Source organism: Thalassophryne amazonica, chromosome 15, assembly GCF_902500255.1.
Source record: "Thalassophryne amazonica chromosome 15, fThaAma1.1, whole genome shotgun sequence".
NCBI classification, from domain to species: domain Eukaryota; kingdom Metazoa; phylum Chordata; class Actinopteri; order Batrachoidiformes; family Batrachoididae; genus Thalassophryne; species Thalassophryne amazonica.
The window spans coordinates 80,481,636-80,490,427 of record NC_047117.1 but is presented as its reverse complement, the minus strand read 5'-3'; positions in this window follow the sequence as shown (position 1 = coordinate 80,490,427).

Sequence of the window (8,792 nt, the reverse complement as noted above, 5' to 3'; positions counted from 1 at the left end):
TGTTACTGTACAACTGAAGCAGTTGTGTTTTTTCATGCCCAGGCTCACATCATGTAAGGAGAAGTTATAGAGGGTGTTATGGTCTAAATGGAGCAGTGGTTAGGTACAGGGTTGCAGCTTTGTTATGTTGTAACAGCAGAAAGCACCATAGTACACCAATTACACCATAGACAAGAAAAAAAAAAAAAACTCATTTTTTTGGCACACACTATTGTCAGGGATTGGGCCAGGTCAGAGCACTGAGCCCTTATTTTTCCCCTTTTCATGGTTTCCCATCTGCTGCGGCTTTGATTTATTAGTAATTATTTTCATCATGTTTATTCTGTCTTGTTTTTCTTGTCACTTGGTTCTTGTTTTGATTCACTAGTTATATTATTTTCATCTTATGGTTATTCTCAGTTCTGTTTGCTTTGTCACTTTCTTCCTTGTTACTTTAATACTTGGCCATGTCTCAGTTCCATTATATCAGTCTGTGTTTTCATGGGTTAGCATTTAGTTATTGTTTGCCTATTTTTTGCTGTTCTCATTTCTGTTTGCACTTTGTCAGGTTTTGATTCTTTTCTACTTAGAGTTCATGTCTGCCAGTTCCAGTTTAGTTTTGTCATGGTGTTTAATTTCTTATTATTCTCTGAGCTGTCGTTTTCTAGTTTGTATCCGGTCTGCTTTTCTGTCCTGTTAAGTCTCTCGCCAGTTCATGTTTAGTCTAGTTCTCATGTTCATGTCTGATTCCTGTTCTTAGTTATATTATTCAGTTGTAGCTCAGTTTTGTTTTTGCCTCTTGTTTCCACTCCACATCCTGCACCTGCTTTCATGTCCTCGTCTCACGCCCAGTTATTTATGTTCACTTCACGTCCTGCACCTGCCATGTTTTTTCTTTCTTTAACTCTGTCTGCTTTGTGTTTTTCTTTCACTCACGCTCTGTGCACCTGTTCACATATCTTTGTCTTTTCTTCACTCCACCTTGTGTTGTCCTCCCTCACTGTCTTGCACAATGTAGTATATTTGTCCACTAGCCACGCCCCCTTCTTGATTGTTCCTCACATGCACCTTGTTACACCTGTCTTATTTAGTCTCCACCCAGCCACCACACCCTTGCTCGTTTGTTGTCCTTGTGTTGTTGTTTGTTGTGCTCAGTGGTGGGCGTGTCCCTCTGTCTTTCCACTCCCATGGCCTGGATCTTTCCTTCACACCTGTTCATTTTCTGCTCATCACCTTCCTGTACAGTGGGGCCAAAAATATTTAGTCAGCCCCTGATTGTGCAAGTTCTCCTACTTAGAAAGTACACATCATAGGTACACTTCAACTATGAGAGACAAAATGAGAGAGAGAAAAAAAAAAATCCAGGAAATCACATTGTAGGATTTTAAAAGAATCTATTTGTAAATTGTGGTGGAAAATAAGTATTTGGTCACCCACAAACAAGCAAGATTTCTGGCTCTCACAGACCTGTAACTTCTTCTTTAAGAAGCTCTTCTGTCCTCCACCTGTTACCTGTATTAATGGTATCTGTTGGAACTCATTAACTGTATAAAGACACCTGTCCACAGCCTCAAACAGTCAGACTCCAAACTCAACCATGGCCAAGACCAAAGAGCTGTCGAAGGACACCAGGAAGAAAATTGTAGATGTGCACCAGGCTGGGAAGAGTGAGTCTACAATAGTCTAGCAGGTTGGTGTGAATAAATCAACTGTGGGAGCAATTGTAAGAAAATGGAAGACATACAAAACCATTGATAATCTCCCTTGATCTGGGGCTCCAAGCAAGATGTCACCCCGTGGGGTCAAAATGATCATGAGAATGGTGAACAAAAATCCCAGAACTACACGGAGGGACCTGATGAATGACCTGCAGAGAGCTGGGACCAAAGTAACAAAGGCTACACACTACGTAGAGAGGAACTCAAATCCTGCAGTGCCAGGTGTGTCCCCCTGCTTAAGCCAGTACGTGTCCAGGCCCGTCTGAAGTTTGCCAGAGAGCATATGGATTATCCAGAAGAGGATTGGGAGAATATCATGTGGTCCAATGAAATCCAAATAGAACATTTTGGTAAAAACTCAACTTGTTGTGTTTGGAGGAAGACTAATGCTGAGTTGCATCCCAAGAACACCTACTGCGAAGCATGGGGGTGGAAACATCATGCTTCGGGGCTGTTTTTTCTGCAACGGGGACAGGACGACTGATCTGTGTTAAGGGAAGAATGAATGTGGCCATGTATCATGAGATTTTAAGTCAAAACCTCCTTCTATCAGTGAGAGCATTGAAGACACAACATGGCTGGGTCTTCCAGCATGACAATGATCCCAAACACACCATTCGGGCAACGAAGGAGTGGCTCCGTAAAAAGCATTTCAAGGTCCTGGAGTGGCCTAGCCAGTCTCCAGACCTCAACCCCATAGAAAATTTGTGGAGGGAATTGAAGGTCCATGTTGCCCAGCGACAGCCCCAAAACATCACTGCTCTAGAGGAGATCTGCATGGAGGAATGGGCCAAAATACCAACTACAATGTGTAGTTGGTATTCAATGTGCAAACCTGCTGAAGAACGTTTTACCTCTAAATACACTCAACAAAAATATAAACGCAACATTTTTGGTTTTGCTCCCATTTTGTATGAGATGAACTCAAAGATCTAAAACTTTTTCCACATACACAATATCACCATTTCCCTCAAATATTGTTCACAAACCAGTCTAAATCTGTGATAGTGAGCACTTCTTCTTTGCTAAGTTAATCCATCCCACCGTGCACAGGTGTGCCTTAGACTGCCCACAATAAAAGGCCACTCTGAAAGGTGCAGTTTTATCACACAGCACAATGCCACAGATGTTGCAAGATTTGAGGGAGCATGCAATTGGCATGCTGACAGCAGGAATGTCAACCAGAGCTGTTGCTCATGTATTGAATGTTCATTTCTCTACCATAAGCCGTCTTCAAAGGCGTTTCAGAGAATTTGGCAGTACATCCAACCAGCCTCACAACCGCAGACCACGTGTAACCACACCAGCCCAGGACCTCCACATCCAGCATGTTCACCTCCAAGATCGTCTGAGACCAGCCACTCGGACAGCTGCTGAAACAATCGGTTTGCATAACCAAAGAATTTCTGCACAAACTGTCAGAAACCATCTCAGGGAAGCTCATCTGCATGCTTGTCGTCCTCATCGGGGTCTCGACCTGACTCCAGTTCATCGTCGTAACCAATTTGAGTGGGCAAATGCTCACATTCGCTGGCGTTTGGCACATTGGAGAGGTGTTCTCTTCACGGATGAATCCCGGTTCACACTGTTCAGGGCAAATGGCAGACAGCGTGTGTGGCATCATGTGGGTGAGCGGTTTTCTGATGTCAATGTTGTGGATCGAGTGGCCCATGGTGGCGGTGGGGTTATGGTATGGGCAGGCGTCTGTTATGGACGAAGAACACAGGTGCATTTTATTGATGGCATTTTGAATGCACAGAGATACCGTGACGAGATCCTGCGGCCCATTGTTGTGCCATACATCCAAGAAGATCACCTCATGTTGTAGCAGGATAATGCACGGCCACATGTTGCAAGGATCTGTACACAATTCTTGGAAGCTGAAAATATCCCAGTTCTTGCATCGCCGGCATACTCACCGGACATGTCACCCATTGAGCATGTTTGGGATGCTCTGGACCGGCGTATATGACAGCGTGTTACCAGTTCCTGCCAATATCCAGAAACTTCGCACAGCCATTGAAGAGGAGTGGACCAACATTCCACAGGCCACAATTGACAACCTGATCAACTCTATGTGAAGGAGATGTGCTGCACTGCATGAGGCAAATGATGGTCACACCAGATACTGACTGGTATCCCCCCCCAATAAAACAAAACTGCACCTTTCAGAGTGGCCTTTTATTGTGGACAGTCTAAGGCACACCTGTGCACTAATCATGGTGTCTAATCAGCATCTTGATATGGCACACCTGTGAGGTGGGATGGATTATCTCAGCAAAGAAGTGCTCACTATCACAGATGTAGACTGGTTTGTGAACAATATTTGAGGGAAATGGTGATATTGTGTATGTGGAAAAAGTTTTAGATCTTTGAGTTCATCTCATACAAAATGGGAGCAAAACCAAAGTGTTGCGTTTATATTTTTGTTGAATGTACTTATTTCCACCATAATTTACAAATAAATTCTTTAAAAATCTACAATCGGATTTCCTGGATTTTTTTTTTCTCATTTTGTCTCTCATAGTTGAAGTGTACCTATGTTGAAAATTAAGACCCTCTCTCATCTTTCTAAGTAGGAGAACTTGCACAATCAGTGGCTGACTAAATTACTTTTTTACCCCACTGTATGTCATACCTCACCTTGTCCATCTGTTCCTGCCAGATCGTTGTGCTCCATGCCTTCACTTCCACCCTTGTTCCTCGTGTCTTTCTCATCCTGCTTGCCTCTCAGTGTTTTCATGACCACCTGTTTGCCACTGTTGACTACTGTTGCTTATTCTGGACTGCGTTTTTGTGTACTGAACCCTGCTTATTACTCCAGTAAACCTTTTTGAACACTCCACCCTATGTCTGGCCTAGCAATTGTGTCCAGCACTTTGTGTGTGAGGAAGCCTGATAATCGCTGTGAAGTTTTATGAAAACACCAAGGTTTTTGTTAAAGTTTTACTATGTGTTATGCTACAATTAGGCTGTAATTTCTTTTATACCCATCACATGATACTAGAAAATTCAATTTAATTCAATTTATTTAGTTATACGTATAGCACCAAATGAAAACAAAGCTGCCTCAAAGCGCTTCACGCAAGTAAGGTCTAACCTTACCAACCCCTAGAGCAAGCACACAGGCAACAGTTGCCTGATGCATTACATCACCAGACTGGATGCTACATCACATTGCTAGTGCAGCAGATGAATCAGTTTTATCAGGAAAATACTTCAGTTCGCCAAGAAGCATGAGATTTTTTGCACAGCTTCTCCTCAGGCTAAGTCTACAGATTTACTGGATAGCCAGTCAAAATTTCAAGATGGCCACCTTTTTCAAGATGGCCACCAATCAAGTTTTTATCACACGTTATGTGCTTCTGGTCATGTGTTATGAATTTTTGTTGGTTTTATATAGCCTATGCAATGTCAATGGGCAGGAGCATTATGTATTTTTGCTAAAGATTTTATTTTAGCATATATGAACAAAGATGGCAGTCAATATGGCAGCCAAAATCCTTTGTCGTTTCTCATATTTCAGTCGAAACAAAAAATACTCTTTTCATAAAAGTTTGTTGAATGTGAGAATGTTCTATGTAAGTCATTGTAACACATGCCTTTGTGGCTATTAATTCACGTCTATGGACAATTTAGGTGGTGGTGTTAGTGGTATATGTAGTTTGAAGGAGTGAATGTCAGCACACAATCAGGGCACCCTGGTGACTTCACTGCTGTGAAACTCAGCATGGGGTTCAGCGTCAGCTAATCCTGCTTTACTAATGCTTCACCTAGCTTTACTAACTACAATATGGTAGAATAGTACTAGTTTTAGTGTAATTTAGCTTAGTTTATTTTATTTTATGATTCCTTAACAAACTGAAAGTATTTTTTCTGCTTATCTGCTGCACTATCCTGGACAACCTTGATTTTCACATGCTGGTTTATCTTGGTAATGGACCTCCAGGAGTAATTTAGGTTCAAGTGAGAGCAGGGTGTAATTCTGGTGTGCTACATGATTTGACAAGTGACTTACAGGCAGTGAGCACCATGGTGATGCTGGCCACTATATGCAAAAACTGGAAAAGGCTAAGGGGTTGCCACGTTTCAGCTGGAAATTGTTGAATAAGTTGTCTGCCTGGGTGATTGACATCTAGGACTCAAGGTTATTTCATTGTGGCTAAAAGCAGCCAAATTTCACCTTGTACCCTACTTTGCCCCACCCCTACTCATATAGGGGTGGGGACCAAGCAGTAAAGTGCAGTTGTTTTCAGTGCGAAAGGTTCCCAATTCAAGGCCACCCAAGCCCATTCTCTGTGTAATTTGGATTTATGTCAGAAAGATCATCATGAGTAAAACTTGTGCCAGATCAGCATGCAGATCCACCTCAGATCTGCTGTGGAGAAGCTGAAGGGACTTACTTACTCTACTTTGCACTCAGATTACTCGCTGTGCAAATAGTAAAATGACGTTTGACATGCCACCAATGCGCTTGCGCGTTGTACTTTACACTGTGTGCAACAGATGGTGAACCTAGGCTCCTACGTGCGTGTGTGTCTGTCTGTGTGTGTCTCCATTTTTCATCCTTCTTGATGTTGTTATTTTAGCGTCCCCCTTTCTGGGCTTCTTTCTGTCTTGTTCTTGTCCTGTTCTATCACTTCTCCCTCTTGTCCCACCTCTCTCCACCCTTCCCCTCCTGTCTCACTTTCTGTCTTTTATTCTTTCATTTTGTCTTTTTTTGTTAGTGTGTCTGCCCACTGGGTGCAGAAATGGTACTTGAGAAGAATCAGCGGAAGTCGGGTGGATATATCCTGCCGAGCACGTTAAAGCTGCAGTATTTCCCATCAGCCCAAAGTGCCTCAGTGCCCCCCCCCCCCTTTTTTGTCTTCCTTCCATGTCAGTCCTTCTTTTATCCGCACAGTACCGCTGCCACAGTCTCCGGCATCACCACTTGCTCCATCGCTGATCCCTCACAGGACTTTCAAGACTCCCATAAATCAATTTTTCTCCCTCACAGACTCCCTCCTGAGTTCAGACCAGTTTGCTTAAATGAATATCAGCCTATCCCCTCCTGCATCCTCCCACCATCACCTAATTAGAAGCTCACAAAGCATTTCAGTAGACATTCGTCGTCTTTAAAATGCTCCCCTGCAGGGCATCACCAACATTTTCCCACATCAAGTTTTTTTTTTTTTTTTGAACCATGAAAACATTCAGACGTTCACCTGTGCTTGCACACGCTGTGGTGGACACATTCAGCTGAATTAATTACTCTATTTTGTTCCCAACATTAATTAACGTGGAACCCGTGGCACTGTTGTGAGGGTTTAGTTGAAATCGTAACAAGTCTGCTGTCAGCCGCATTTATGTGTGCAGTCAGTAAAAACGGAACAAAAAACACCTGACGTTGTTCATTTCCAGTGCTGATGTGTCGTATGAACATCCGATGGCCGACAGGAAAGTGGGGAAGTTGTATTTGAAGCAGTTTCAAGACTTTTCCACTGACAGACTGAAAAAAGGCACAGCCATAATAAAAGCCGCCTGGCAAAAAGAAAAAAAAAAAAGAAAAAGAAAAAACAAAGACAGAAAAAAAAAATGAGAACATATCCAAATTTAAGATGACAGTTTATTTCATACCTTCTCAAGCTCATTCTTCAATTGGTTGTGGAATTAAGAACAGTCACGTAATGGCACAAACCCATAAATAGTGCAGCAGATAACTGCAACAATCCTTCAAATGGTAATACAAGCATCAGATTTGACATGAATGTTCTTCATAAATCAGTGTTTGAGAAAAATAGTGCCAGCCACTTGAAAATCCAAATGGTGGCCAGGTTGGGGTCAATGAAGAATTACACAAGCGTCACAATTTAAAAATGCTCCAATCATATTGAAAGCTATACCACATTATGTGTCTGATCACAAAGATTCCCAAAAAGATATAGTTGGACTGTCTATGACTGAATGTATGGAGTTATGGGGTAAAAACATTGTACAAGAGTCAAAAGTTAAAAGTGCTCCAGTTTTGGTAAAAAGTGATGCAAATTATTGGTCAAACTAATAGAATAGAATAGTTTTGACTGTGATGAATGCTTGGTCTCCAAAGTAAAGGTCAAACAATGTCGACATACATTGGATTCTATGGCATGTGACATATGTTACCCTGTAACATGACAACTAAGCATGACACATGGTGCAAACTATTCCTTTAAAAAAAAAAAAACTATTAACTCAACCAATAATGTGCATCACATTTTACAAAAATTGGAGCAACTTTATCTTTTTACCCCTGTACTGAAATTGATCTTTGTCACATTCTTTCTGTTTTTACCCCACAACTCCAGAACATTCAGTCATAGATACTCCCAAACTATACCTTTTTAGAATCTTTGTGATCAGACACATAATGTGGTATAGCTTTCAATATGATTGGAGCATTTTAAATTTTGTTTAACCCTCTGGGGCCCAAGGGCATTTTTTGGACATTTCACTCGCCTGGCATAAATGTTTTAATATTGCTGTTAACAGCTTTCCCTGCATCCCATAATCAAGTTTTATGTCTCTTTTTTTTCAGGATAACCTGTGCTTTCAGAGTATGTATGTTTTGTTGTGTTTTATAAGTGTAATAAAGGTTTACAATCAAAAATAAGCAAGGAAAAAATAAAGCAAAAAATAATTTTCCACACACATTTATTCAAACACCCAGCAAACTATAATAAACAACTGTTTTGACACTTTATAAAGGTAATTTGAGGTCTTGTGTGAAAGACTGAACAACAAAAAGGTTTAAACAATAAACACAAATGCACATTTGAACAATATATACAAATAGTCTATGCATTTTGTTGTCCATTGATATGGTAAACAGTGCTTTACACAGAGAAAGCAACAGAGTTATCCAGTAACATTCACATGCAAACTAGTGGAGCAATCCTGATAGTTACACACTCTTTGTTTGAGCATGTGAGATTGTCATCAGAGGCTCTCATTGTGCTCCTGCTTTCACGATCGCTGTGCATAATGGCGCAGGGTGCACTGAGTATGTACTAATAGTATGTACTCATTGGAGCACCCAGGGGGCTTTCAAACGGGCCAACTAGTACATATCACTCC